Raw genomic sequence first — 15,058 nt, 5'->3', positions numbered from 1 at the left:
AGTAGCTAGGACCACAGATGAATGGCATTATGCCCAGATAATTGTTTTGTTTTATTTGTGTAGACATAGGATCTTGCTGTGTTGCCCAGGCTGGTCTGGAACTGCTGGCCTCAAGCAATCCTACTGCCTCGGTCTCCCAAAGCACTGGAAGCATTTTTTAATTCTTACTTTTACTTTTTAGTCTAGTTTTCTAGAAGTTGCTCCTGTGTCTGCATAGCTTAGTAGTCAGTAATTGGTCAGAAAATGCTCAGATGCCTTCAGCCAGTAAGATTTCTAGCTAATCTTGACGGACCTGAGTGTGGGTCAAACTTTGTGCATACAAGTTTCAGGTGGGTTTCAGGTCAGCCCCAGCTTTTACTTTCCGTTAGGCCCCACATGGACTTCTTGCGCACGCATATCCTCTCAGTCAACCAGTGATGCGTGGAGAGCTGATCTAATTCCCAAGGTCTACCTGTTGAATTTCTGGCCACAATCCGAGGTTAGCAAAGCTGTAGGCTCTTCTTGTGTGTTTCCAATTTTCTGATTTTACTGATGATGTCCTTCACTCTAAATCAAGTCAGCGCCTTCTGGCACAAGCAGATCTACCCTGGCAACACTATTGTGACAACAGATCTAGGGTTATGAGGCATCCCCAAGCAAGAACAACACAGACACCCATTTTTCTTATCCAAAGTTCAGCAGGGTTCCATGAGCAAATGTTTCCCAATTTCTTGTTGACCTCTGTCCATTTCCAGAAGACTAAAATGGCTGGTTTGGACAGTTTTCTCCAGTTGTTCTTGGGAAAGAGGATTTGTTATCTTCTCCACTCTGCATTACGGAAAGCCCTGAATGAAATTCACTTTAAAGGGCTTTGAGTTTCTCATCAATAAAATAAAACCTAATTTTATTGCACAGGACCCTAGTCCTGTGCTATTTCCACTGGATCAGGGTTTCCAAAGGTTTTGAGGAACTTGAGGAGTATTAAAAGATGACAGGAATGTATTACCTAAGCTTTGGGAAAGTGCAACCTAACCTGACTCTAGCTGAAGCATATTGGAAGGACACAAGGCAGCTCAGAGATAAGACTGCCACTAGCACAAATTTAAAAGGATGTTCCTCCCTCAAATGAAAGATGGTTCCATTAGTATATTATTGCACAACCAAGCACTATACTCAGGCCACCCAGGAAAAGTAGACACCAGGTAGGTAACTACCTTACCTGTAAACGAAGAGAAAGTAAAACTAAAGCCTCTTGCCTGGACACACACCCTTAGTTTTCTAGGCCATACAAAGAAAGTCTGCAAGGGCCCTGGCAGGCAGAGTTACAGGTGCTCTGTAGAAATGGGTCTTGCTATACACACTTGTGCCCACATTCCTGGCTGCTTATCCACGTCCTATACTGGAACATACACACTGTTGACAGAGGCACACTCCATGCCCCCAGTCCTATTCCCTAGGCAAAGGGACTGTGTCTAGATAGGTTTCTGAGAGTATCTGAGAGCAGTGGAAGGATGACAGAAACAACCTCATAGAATTCTTGGGGTTACACAGGAACAAAACCAGGTTGTGAGTCCATGGTCATCAACAAGTGTGCATGCAGGTCACTGAAGTGAATGTATATTCTTGAATGCTGGTGCAGCCTAACTTCATCAGGAACTCTCCTCTACTACTTCCAGATGCAGCCAGAAGTCCCAGACTCTCCATTATCCACCGTCCCTCCCACCCCCATTCTCACAGGAGTTAATATAGATCTACAGCGTGAATGTTTTCTTTCTTTTTAGACATGGTGCCCTTTAAGCAGCACACAGCCTGTACAATTACACAAAGGAAGGCTAGAAAACCAGAACGTTAAAAGCTCAAGAAGAAGAGTAGCTCCAAAGATCCAGTAAGTGGAGCACCATCACCAGGAAAAATGAATTTCAACCATATTGAATCACTGCATTGTTCCATTCAAGATACAAATTCCAGAGAGAAAGCATTTGATTGGTCCATCTTGGGTCACATGCCCATACTTTGGCCAGGGCATGGCAAGGCCCCTTGATTAACACCCACTTCACACTGTGTCAAATCAAGTGGCACAGTTTCCCAGAACAAAATTATGGTGCTATTCCCAGAAAAGAGAACACATACTGAGCAGGCAATAACAACAGATGGCCAACACAAAAAATTAATTAGGGATCAGATTTTCTTTACTGTAGGAGTAGGACTTCTCAGAGCCTTCAATTAGCAAATCTTATTTTCTGAATCCTTCATAGGAGATAAAATACAGAGCATGTCTAAATTATATTACAAGAAACCATTTTTTGACAGAGTATTTAAAGAAGCTAATGAGTTTCCCAAAAAACACTTTTAGGAAAATTAAATCCTTTCCGGTTTTCCACTAAATTGGCCTTTACAACTTTTTCTCTTGGTTTTGAGCATTTGTGTGGTTAAGTTGTTCAATGATGCATAACTTATGATATATTATGTTACTTTCAGTATAATCAAGCAATTTTATCATAGAAATTGCACGATTCAATTTTGTTAAGAAAAAGCTCCCTTTTCCTAAGATAGTAATACATTCAGATTTACAAAATATTTCAAGGCATGGATCAGACAAAACAAGCATTCAAAAGCACAATTATAAAATAAGAAAAAGGTGAACTGTGTTCCAAAATGAGATGAATACAAACAATTTATCAATTTTACTGTTTCAAGTGATTGGACAAGAGCATTAAAATGCATTTAAAAATTTCTATTACCATAAAAACTCATAGAGAGACATTTATTTATAGGAAGTAAAATAACAGAATGCTGCATGTAAAATAGGTAGTCTGTTAGCCCCAAAGCTAGAGCCATTTGGGAAAGAGTTCCCAGAAATTAATTAAGAGGATACACTGAAATCAACCAGACATGGGTTGAAATCCAGGACCCATCCTAAAGTAGTTACGTGATCTTGAGCAAATTACAAGCTCTCTTCTGTTATCTTATTTCTAAAATAAGAATAATGACACCTACTTTAGAGGCTGGCTAACCAGTGCACTCTTCAATTATTAACTACTGTCTTACTATCTATAAAGTTTGGAGCAAATTAAAAATACAAATTGTCCCCTTAGCATAGCCTCCTCGCCATCTAGCATAGCTAATGAAATAAGCGTGTGACAGTAAAGGGGCATGGATCTGGGTCCACCATAGAGGGACATCAACTTAGAGGCAGGGAGGCATAGAAAGGGAAATAACTGAGCAAGTCACGGGCCTCAAGTTTGTGTATTAGTCTATATAGGCAGTTATAGGATCATGATGAAAAGAAGAAACTTTTCAGTCGCTTTGGGTTCTCATCATCACTCCGTCACCCACTAACTAGCTTTGTGATCTAAGAAAAGGTACCTATCCTCTCTTTGCTTCAGTTTCATCATTTTTTAAAGTTGCATAATAAAGTCTATCTCACTGGATAGCTGAATCAAGTGTGGTCATACATGTTGTGTGTTTATTTCAATGTGTGGTACATAAATGCTCAGCCAATGCTAGCTAGTAATCCTATTACTAGTAGGACTAGCAGTATTGATAATAGTAGTGGAGTTTCCAGGCTTTGGTTCAGGAATAAAATGCCTATCTCAACATGATTAAGGGTTAAAAAGGAAAATAAGAGTTATTCTATATAGCTTGGGTTAGCTAGGCAGCCACTCAGGACAACAAGGCCAAGATACAGACACAGAAACAAGGTACCTGGGGGAGACCAAGTGATAATAGCAGGGTAGAAACACAGCAACTCAAACTGGGACACGTAATCAGGTTTTAACTAGCATCAAGTATGACATGATGCAGTTGGGCTAAACTTGCTGACATAGAGATCAAGGTGGCTCAGCTGTTGGTAGAGCACTCTGGGAAAGGCAGACAGGCACCTCATAAGCACAGAAAAGGCACGATAACTCCTTATGTATGCAGAGGTCATTTATTCAGTAGTCTCTCTCACAGAGTAAGTAAACAAAAAGGGTTTCTGAACAATCTTTGTAATAAAGCCCAAGAAACAAAATGCACATCTTTTACTCAAAAGTAATTTTTCATCTCTTCATTCAGCTCCTGTTTACTGGTATTTTACTTACAATTTCAATGAGCATTTGTATCTGGTTTCCTAGCCCAGGACAGATTTAGGAAGAAATGAGAAACTTCTAGTGGCAGGAATCTGGTCAAAAAGGCAAACACTATAAAATTATTAAAACATAGAAACAAGTCTTATAAAGCATAGTGGTCTTGTGCCATTTCATGCAAGGGCAAATTGTTTTGGATGCCTCATAAACCAAGAAAGCACATTATAATACTAGATGTTCATAATGATAATTTTGAGTCTTCTCATCTTAATAAATAGTATCACCAATCACCAGTGGATCAAGCCAAACATCCAGAAGTCACTATCTTTGCCTTATCCTACGTGTCTAATCCATCAGCTAGTCTTGATGGTCATAAAGCTAAAATATGTTCTGGATCTGTCTGTACACTTCTTGCCACCGTCACTGTCATAGCCCAAGCCACTGTAGTCACTTGCCCGGATCACAGCAATCACCTCCTAGCTGGCCTCCTCAATAATCCATTCACCTTGCAGAAGCCAAAGTGAGCTTTTAGAGACAAACACTGTATATGTCAATTCCCTGATTTAAAGCTCTAGGAGCTTTCTACCATTTTAAGAGGGAAATCGAGACCTGTAAGATCCAACAACTGCTTTCCTGGATGTTTATGCACTCCTCCATCCAGCCACACTCTCCTCTCTGTTCCCTGAATATGCCAAGATCACAGCTGCCGGAGACTCTCTGCATTTGTTCTTCTCTCTTCCTGGCATGTTCTTCCTCCGGATCTTCACAGACACCAGATCAAATGTCACCTCCTCCCACAGGTCTCTCTGATCACCCAGTCCAAAGTAGCTGACCCATCATTCTATCACTTCGCCTGGTCTGATGTTTTGAATAACATCTAACACTCCCCAGATATTTCCTGTTTATTTCATTGAGCATGATCTCTCTCCCATACTGGAATGTGGTCTTGTCGCTCTCATTTGCCCTTGTGTCCCCAGTACCTAGAATAGTGCCAGGCACCTAATAAATACTTAGTATTTGTGAAATGATATAAATGAATAAATCTGCCTCAATTTGTTTAAAAAAAATAAATAATCTTCAAACCTTAACCATTATGACTGAATGCACATAATAATGTGCAGGTGCAGCCCCCTCATCACTAGTCAGGTCCTACTGATGGCTGAGAACCTCTACTATGCCCGATGACAAGAGGTGTGAGTGTTTTCTCCCAGGAGGGCAGCATGATGGAGAAGGGCTTTGACAGAGGTGAATCTAGAGGGTGTTTACAGAACAGATCAGAGGGGGACAAGCAACAGCCAAGTGGTCAGTTAGATTCCTGTTTTATCTATCCAGGTGGAAAGTGATGAAGCCTGAATTAGTGGCAGGAAAATGAAGGAACAGATGCAAGGATCATTGTGATGGAAGAAATAATAGGGTTGGAGGCTGATTAGATTTACCCGGGAAGCCACAAGAGTGAAGGAGCTCTGGGAGCTCAAAACCTGGCAATGATCTTCTCCTACTTATATGAAGTCTGCTTCCTATAAATGACACCCTGAGTGATTTAATAAAGGAATACAGATTCATTAACTGAGATAGCAGTATGTTCCTCTTTATTTTCCTTACATAATACTTACGAAAATCGTGCATTCTTTTAAAGACTGGGAAGATTTATTTGCTATCAATAAACATATCACTTAAAAATGTTTAAGTAATTATATCCATATACTATATGAATACAATTATTTTGAATGAATTGAACAAAAAACAACAGTTTGGTCTTTTTTAGTTCTTTTAACACTTTGATAACTTGACTGAATTTTTCACTTTACCTTTACTTGGTGTGGTGCGTTCATCTTTTATTGCGGCTGTAACATTACCACAAACTTAGCAGCTTAAACACAGTTCTGCAGGTGAGAAGTCTGGCCCAGGTCTTCTGGGCCAGCACCAAGGTGTAGGCAGGGCTGCTTTCCTTGCTGGAAGCTCGAGGGGAGAATTCATCTCCTGGCTTTTTCCAGCTTCGAGAGGTCACCTACATTCCACGGCTCCTGGCCCCTTCCTCCATCTTCAGAGCCAGCAACTTTGGAGAACACTTATAATTATAATTGGATTGGACCCACCCAGAGAATCCAGGTTAATCTCTCATCTCAAGATTCCTAACTTAATAACACTGGCAAAGTCCCTTTGGGCCACATAGGGTAACACATTCATAGGTTCTGGTCGTTGGGGCAAGGACATCTTTGGAAGGCCATTATTCTGCCTGCCACATTTGGTATCATATAGTTATTGTTTTGTCTATAAGAAGTAATTTTTTCAATGTTGTCTGATCCTGTGTCATACAGCTGGATTCTCTAGTAGCTACCCACATGAGAGGAAGAGGCAAATGAAAATCTTGATCAATTTCATTTCCAATTTTTCAGAAAGGTATTTTAGTTCATTTGTGTAGACCTCCACCATGTCCTAGAAAAAATTTAAGAATCCTTAATGGTCCTTAAGAATTTGATAAGGATGATATGTCTGGTACGGGATAGCAGCTCCCTCCTCTTCCTTTCTTTTCATCTGGACTGTCTTCCAACTACAGAGCCTAATGGTTCACAGCGCAGGTTCTGGTGCAGGGAACGACTCATGCTTGGCTCTGTCACCTACTAGCTGTGTCTTTGCACACGTTACCTAATTTCTCTGTGACTCTGACTCCTCATCCATAAAATGGGAGTTAATTCATGCAACCAATAGTTACTGAGCACTTACTATGTGGGAGTATCATTCTAAGCACTGGGGATTCAGTCAGGACTCACAAATACAAAATCACTGGTTGTTAAGAAACCCCTCATCCTCACCCCTTATTTCACGTCTGCCCCAACCTTTGCCCCAGGACTCTGGACTTCCCACAATCTAGCAACCAAAGGCAGTGTGCCTGGTTCAGCAGAGGCTCTCAGGAAGCCTGCCCCAGTGCTACTGCCTGCATCTATAGCACCCGTGCAATAGAACTGTTCAATATGTTTTCATATGACCTGAGAATGCAGCAGTGAAAAAGAGACAGGTGAAAATCCCTTTTGGATCCTGGTAGAGAAATAGACAGTGAACAACAAAGAGGATAATAAGGGCTATGGAGAGAAATCAATCGGGGAGGGGAAGCATAAACGTCAAGTTTAAATAAGGCAATCAGAGAAGGCTCACTAAGAGGAAGAAGGATGATGGCCCTTATCTCGATCACTAAGGGGCTACAATTCTAGGGGGTGATGAATCTATGAGGCAGATATTTGGTACCCAATGCGTTGCAAAATTCCAGCTGAACCCTTTTCTTACACACACACACAGGTACACACACACACACGCACACACATTGTAACCAGTAGGTACTGTTGTATGAATTCAGAGCACAGATATGGCCATATCTCATTTATTTTTTACTTGAGTACTCAAATATCCTTCATGCCCTATTAGCAAAAGTGGCATCTTGGGTTATCTTCAACTCTAACGAGTCCAACCATCTCCCTGGAGCTTACACAAGGCAACGATGTTCAGACCTGTCCCTCAACACCAAGCTGAAAGAGAAGAGGTTCGATGGATCCAGGGCTGCATGTCTTTTGCCTGGTGTCCTTGTGGATTGTGGGGGACTAGTTGTGCCCGCTCACCTCTTCACCTGGACTCTGAGGTTGCAAGTCTTTCAGATGATACTCTCGTTCTCAGAAATTCTTCCCTTCGTTCTTTTCACTGTGTCTGGAAGGGATACTGATATGAATGAAGAATTGTGTCGGAACCAGCCCTCCCTCACACATTTTAAGGTTTTGATCCCATATCATCAGCCTAGATATCTGTACCTTGAGGTTGATTTTTATTTTAGGAACCTCATAGGCCTTCCTTGCCCTGGTTTTAAACGGAGCCCTTCAACCTTTCTCAGAAGCTTTACCTAACCAGACCTCAGGAAACAGTTTGGAATGTTGGTCCCTTGTCTCAAAATGCCTGGGGGTCTTATGCAAATCAACTGCCATCTTCCTGCAGATCAGTTTCCCAAGTTCCCCTAATCCACAAAAGTCAGACATGCCCCAAAGCCAGAATAATGGGTACCTATAGCCCTGTATTAAATGACTAAAGACCACTCAAGAAACAGCACAGCAGAGAGGAGACAAGCCTCTCTTGATTACACACGTATCCAGACATTCCTAACTGAAAAGCAAAGGCTGTGGACAAAATCAGATAATGCAGTGTGAGCTATTTGTATCTGACACATTTTCATTTGATCTGTCTAAACATTATAATATATCTCATTAATTTCCTCATTGTCTAATTTAGGTAAGCCCTGGAAGGCTTGAATAATTAAGATGTGCAGACAGTAGAACCAATAGTATAACTCTCTTTAAATATGGTGGTTACCAACAGAGCTTTCAGAAAGACATTTAGATATAAAAACTCCATCACTCTCTCCTCAGTTAAAAATGTTTATTGGCCGGGCACAGTGGCTCAAGCCTGTAATCCCAGCACTTTGGGAGGCCAAGGCGGGTGGATCACGTAGTGAGGAGATCGAGATCATCCGAACACAGTGAAACCCCGTCTCTACTAAAGATAAAAAATTAGCCAGGCGTGGTGGAGGATGCCAGTAGTCTCAGCTACTCGGGAGGCTAAGGCAGGAGAATGGCTTGAACCGGGAGGTGAAGCTTGCAGTGAGCCGAGATTGCGCCACTGCACTCCAGCCTGGGCGACAGAGCAAGACTCTGTCTCAAAATAAATAAGTAAATAAAAATGTTTATTAATGCACATTGCTAGCAGATAGAACCCTAAAGATTGCCCATTATAAGAAGAGAGTACTGCTACCGTGGGAAAGCAATCCACAAAGTCCAAAGAAATCAACCTATTTCCTCCCTTGTGCTGAAAAGATGTGATAGCAGGATGCACTGTTTACTCTTAATTGTGCACAACAGCATAGAGATGTAATAATTTAAAGCACATGATTTCAAAAGCTGGGAGAAACACATTTCGCTCATCAGAGTTATTTAATCAGTTGTGAAACAACACTTTGGAAAGAGGCTGATCCCTGGCCAACAATATCCATGGCCCACTTAATGTATATATCGGTCTTCGTGGGTCTTTTAGTCCGGAGCTTATTGAAAAACCTCAACTTCCTTTCAGAGAGAGAACTGATTCAGATTTAGCTTTTTTGATCTCTGAACCATGTATGCCTAAGCCAGGGATAGCAGATTTTCATCTAAAGGGCCAACCTTGATCTATAATAAATTCTACATCTATATCCAGCTGACAGTCAAAAGTAATGTCTACTTGGGCATGGGAGGTGTATGAACAGGATAAGTTCTGCTCTTTTGCTTCAGTATTCCCAGGGCTTCGAACAGTGCTCAGCCCACAGAAGGCACTCTGTAAAAAGGCATGTTGAATGAATGAATTACCCTATCATCTCCAGCTTATATCTTTGAAAAAGCACAGTGTTGTAGAAAGCACACTAAAAACTAGAAGACGCTTGTTCCAGGGCTACCGTAACTACATGAGGAAGTCTCCTACTACCGCATCTCAGTTTTCCCCTCTGTAAACTGAATACAGCAACATCCAACTTAGCTGATTGGTCAGCAGCTGAAATAATGTTCTCCACAAAAAGCAACCCAGCACCACGTATCTTTCTGGAGTTTGATGCATCAGTTCACATTTTGCCATCAGCTTCTCAGAATCAATCTGCCTTTTTCAGCCTGTCTGACCCTCAGGACGTTTCTAAAGACAGGTTTGATGAGTTTCCAGGTGCAGCCCCTTCCTGGAAGCCAGCCTCAGGATGGAGAAAGACAATCAGAATGCCAGAAAAGGTAGTTTGCAATGAATAGACTCATCAGTGATGAAATTGTTAACTCCTGAGCAAAATTACACAGCAACTTTACAATAACATAATAAAAGGAGAACATGAAAAATCTAAGTGCTATACAGTGACATTTAGCTACAAAAGAAGAGGTTTCCAGGGGTATCTCCTTGACAACCAAAGGCAGAGTGGAGGAAGTGTAACCTTCCGTAGCCTCTTTCTGTCAAAACAAACTATGACTTCATTACATCTGTTCTAAGCGGAGGCCTCTCTGTGTTCGAATAAAAAAAAAACAAAACACATATTTATTCATTAGAATAGATTTCCTGCTCAATTTAAATGACTCAGAAATGAAAATTCTGGGAACATAGGAAAATCGGATTCAAACTATTTGGGACAGCATTGCAGCTTCGTAAGGATCAGGCCCCATCTATCTCTCATTCCTTTTCTTTCACTCAAATTTCACCACAGGCTTTGTATCCTCTTGGAATAAAATCTAAAATCCTTGCAATGCTGACAAGGCCTACCTGTTCTGGCCTGGCTAGCCTCCCCACCACATATGCATTTGCTACTGTGTTGCCCCCATTCACTCCACTGTAGAAGTACTATTCTTTAAACCTGCCAAACACAACACTCCATCCAGACCCTTGTATCTGCCGTGCCCTGGCCCTGAAACACTTTCCACTGGAAGATTCAAAAGACTCTGACTCACTTCTTTCAGATCCCTGTTGACATGTTAACTTAGCAAAAAGGACTTTCTTGGTCCTTCCATTTGAATGAGAAGCTCACACCCCAACACTCTTGGTTCTTTAACCCTTTTAACATTTTTCTTCTTTGCTTTTATACAATCTGACATTTTTTCCATAGGCATATATACATATGTATTTAAACATTTATTTGCTTATGGCTTATCTCCTCTTATTAGAATGTAAGCCTTGTAAGGTAGAAACATCATTTTTATTTCACTACTCTATCCCCAGTACCTAGAGCAGTACCTGGTGTATACTCAAATATTCATTGAATGGATGAGCAAACCCCTCTTCCCAGCCTACCCTTTCATGGTATTCAGGCACTCTTCCTCACATACATCATGCATTGCACCTCCATGCTCATTGCTGTTCCTCCCCCTGAAATACTTTTTCCCTTATTTCTGGATCCCAGAGTAATTTCTCTTTTATTTGTTTGTCTGTTTTGAGACACGGTCTTGCTCTGTCACCCAGGCTGGAATGCAGTGGTGCCATCATAGCTTACTTCAGCCTTTAACTTCTGAGCTCAAGTGATCCTCCCACCTCAGCCTCCAGAGTAGATAAGACTACAGGTGTGCATTACCATGCTGGCTAATTAAAAAAAAATGTAGAGTTGGGGGTCTTGCTATGTTACCCAGGCTGCCAAGAGGGATTTCTGTCCAGCACACACAAAAGCTGAACTGATTGGGAGGAATGGACAGGAGGTAGGAAGGTGGGAACTTTCCAGAAAAAGATTGCAGCAAAAAACAGTTATAATGGCGAACACAGGGAGAATTGGAAGAATAATTTACCATGGAGAAGGAGAAGGGAAAGAGTCACAGGGGAGACACCAAGCAACCATCTCCACCAAACTCAGCCTCGTGGCCCAGACCTGCATTTAAAAGTCTGCAGGGTTGCCATCACCTAGAACCTAGTCCTCCTTCCTCTCCTTTCTTCTCACATTTCCATCCATCCAAACCTTTCTTACCAAGATCAACATAAATGCCTACCCTGTGGCTTCCCCACTCAGCCCTTCAGAGTCATGTGCCCCTGCAGCTTTAGTGAGGGCCTCCACTCAGTGTTTATGAAACCCTTCTCTGTATTTGAGAAAGGTTTGTGGGGTTTTCCTACTTATTTTTTTTTCTCCAACTAAATAGTAAACTCCTTGTAAAGCAAAGATGTACAGACTTTTGAAATATGTTTAAATTTTGACTTCAATACTGACTACCATATTTCATAGAATCTAAGCTAATATAAGATACATTATTTTATATACCACTAAAAACAGAAAAATACTTCCACTTGATTGTAAGACACTGCCAATTGTAAAAAGCATCCTGATTTCAGAGATCTGAGAATGTGAAAAGTGAGCATAGAAGAACTGATGGAAGACATGTGGCCTTAGACACGTGGTAAGCCTCTCTGAACTTTAGACTCACCATTCACGAAATGAAAACCATACTTTTTCATTCATTCAGCAAATGTGTATTGAGTGCTTAGGTGTTGGGAACTTTTTAAGTTGAAAGGAATAGGAACTGGCTCTGGTTAATGTAAGCAAAACAGGATTTACTGGAAGGATATTGGGAGCTCAGAGAAACAGGGGCTGGAGCAGCAGGCTTGGTGATGGCAGGAAGCAGGGGAGCACCGAGGCCTGGGAAATGGAAACCATGGCAACAGCTCTCACCAGGAGAGCTCTGGTGAGGACAGAGATGCTGGGATTCAACTCGTCCTCTTGTCCATGGGTAACTCAGGAGCCTCTGATGGACACAGCCTGCCCCCTGGTGTAGGGGTCTGGGGCGGCATCTGCTCGCTTTGGCTTCCACAGTAGGAGGCAAACACAGAATTTGCCATCCCATCAAGACCACACACAACAGAAGAGTGGAAATTCCCCAAAGTGATTTGGAACATTAGAAAGATGAGAAAGGGAAATGGACAACATGTGATCAAAACAGAAACCAAAAGAGATAAATTGCATAACATATTCCTAATATGTGCCAGCCACTATGCCCCCAAACAGTCATGGTCCCTGTTCTCATAGGGGTTACTGTTACTATCCAGTGAAAGAGGCAAACAAGAAAGAAAGAGAAAGAGAAAGAGAAAGAAGGAAGGAAAGGGGAGGGGAGGGGAGGGGAGGGAAGGGAAGAGGGAAGGGAAAGGGGAAGGGAAGAGGGAAGGGAATGGAAGGGAAGGGAAGGGAAGGGAAGGGAAGGGAAGGGAAGCGAAAAATTCAGATACTGTCAATGGAGAAAAGACTGCTATGGGATAGAATAACTGGGGCTGCTTGGCTAAATCCAGTTGCTCATTTTCAGTCCTCATTTTACATAAACCATCAACAGCTTTTGACACAGTTGATCACTCCCTCTCCAAGAAACACGCTCTTCACGCAGCTCTGGGGAAATCATGTCCTCGTGGTTTCTCCTCCTTCACCAGTTGTTCCTTCTCTTTGATGCATCCTCCCTTCATTTCCCCACCCTTAAGTCCCAGAGGACCCTAGGGCTCAGCCCTCAGATTCCCACTTTATCTATACTCGCTCCCTTGGTGAGTCCCTCCAATCTCAAGGTTTTAAATAATGTCGGCATACTGGAGATGGCCAACTTTATTTATCTAGCCAGAATTCCTACACTGAACCCCAGACTCATGTATCCAACTGAAGTCTCAACAGCTCCATGGAGATGTCTAACTTAAAGTTCAAACTTATGTCTAAATCTATTCCTCTACTTTCTTCTACCAAACCTGCCTGACCCATAGTCTTCTCATTCAGGAAACAGCAACTCCATCCTTCCAGAAACCTTGGTGTCACCTTTCACTCCTGTCTTTCTCTCACCTCTTTCAGCTAATCTACCAGCAAACCCTGTTGGCTCAAGATGTAATCACCTCTCACACCTCCACCACTGTCCCGCTGTTCCAAGCCATCCTCATCTCTTCTGGACTAGTGCAATAGCCTCCTAATTGATCTCCCTGCTTCTACCCTTGCCCTCTATATTCTAACTTCAACACAACACCTTGAGTGATGCTTAGATATCTAGATCAGATCATGTACCCCTCCTCAAAATCTATGATGGCCCCGAAGACCTCAACCTTCCTCCTAACCTCTCCAAATCTTATTTCCTGGCTGTCTCATTCATTCGCTCTGCTCTAGCATGTTTCTTCCTCTAAGTTTTTGCAACTGTCCTTGCCTGTTCCCAGAATGCTCTTTCATCAAGCTATCCACAGAGCTTCCTCTCTCACCTTTTTCAGGTCTTTACCAAAATACCATCATCTCAATCAGGCAATCCCTCACTACTATATTTAAATTAGCAACACTACCACCTCCAAACACACACTCACACACAATCCCCTTCCCAGTTCCCATTTTATTTTCTCCATGCCACTCATCACTATCTGGTATATTATATATTTTATCTATGTGTGTGCTCCCCACTAAAACATAAACTGCATGAGGGCAGGGATTTCCTTCACTACTTACAACACTGCCTTGCACATATTAATAGTATGCTCTCAGTACAAATTTGTTGAATGAGCCAAGTTGCCTGACATTTCTGAGCATCAGTTGAAGAAAATGTGGGAAACAACGCTGCCTACAATATAAAATTTACATAAAAGGCCAATGAAATAGTGTGCCTTATAAACTGAGCTACGCTGTGCACACGTGAGGAAGAATGACAACCTGCTTTTTACATGACCACATTTTAGCACCCTGCTCTCTTAGCAATCTCTCACATAGACTGAAAACGTGAACATTTGTTTTGCCACTTGCAATACAGGTGAAAGACCAAAAAAACTGCTTCCTTCCCTCTATGATAAAGGTACATTTCCTATCCATTTCTCACCACACCCTTATTACCCTCCCCTCGCAAGCCCCCACATGAAATAGAAAGCCCCCACTGAAAAGCAATGCTATTAGATAATAACAGTATTAATTAGGCCAGACACGGTGGCTCATGCCTGTAATCCCAGCACTTTGGGAGGCCAAGGCATGAGGATCCTTGAGCCCAGGAGTTGGACACCAGCCTGAGCAATGCAGGGAGATCTTGTCTCTAAAAAAAAAAGAAAAGAAAAAAGAAAAAATTAGCCAGGTATGGTGGCATGTACCTGTGGTTCCAGCCACGTGAGAGACTGAGACAGGAGGATCACTTCAGACCAGGTAGGTCAAGGCAGCACTGAGCCATGACTGTGCCACTGCACTTGAGCCTGGGTGACAGAGCAGACCCTGTCACTATATATATATACACACACACACACATATATAAATATATACACACGCACACATACACACACACATACATATATATATATATAGTGTTAATTGGTAACATTTCTGAAAACCTATTTTCAAAGCGCCCAAATATTTTAGACTTTTATAAAAGAAAGTGAAGTATCTGGTGGCCTGAGCTAGTAGGAAATAGGGAAGAAGATAAATACAGTGGGGACAGCTGGCTGGCTTTGCTGTATAAATATTCCCTGTGGCTGAATCACAGGCACTAGCATCAAGTCAACTTCTTCCCTAGGTAAATTTG

The 15,058-nt window shown here is 42.0% G+C and overlaps 1 long non-coding RNA gene across 1 annotated transcript; it reads right to left on the bottom strand.

Annotated features, from left to right (window-relative positions):
• Positions 1–7,406: 7,406 nt before the first annotated feature.
• Positions 7,407–8,489, bottom strand: LOC103885916. Its single transcript, XR_649257.4, has 3 exons — positions 7,844–8,489; positions 7,658–7,742; positions 7,407–7,567 (listed from the first exon to the last, which is right to left on the bottom strand). It is a non-coding gene; the product is annotated as an uncharacterized LOC103885916 (long non-coding RNA).
• Between the last annotated feature and the right edge of the window lie 6,569 nt (positions 8,490–15,058).

The sequence above is a fragment of the Papio anubis genome, chromosome 1 (genome assembly GCF_008728515.1).
Source record: "Papio anubis isolate 15944 chromosome 1, Panubis1.0, whole genome shotgun sequence".
NCBI classification, from domain to species: Eukaryota; Metazoa; Chordata; class Mammalia; order Primates; family Cercopithecidae; genus Papio; species Papio anubis.
The sequence above is the reverse complement of the archived record's forward strand: the minus strand, read 5'-3'. Positions and strand labels throughout refer to the sequence as shown.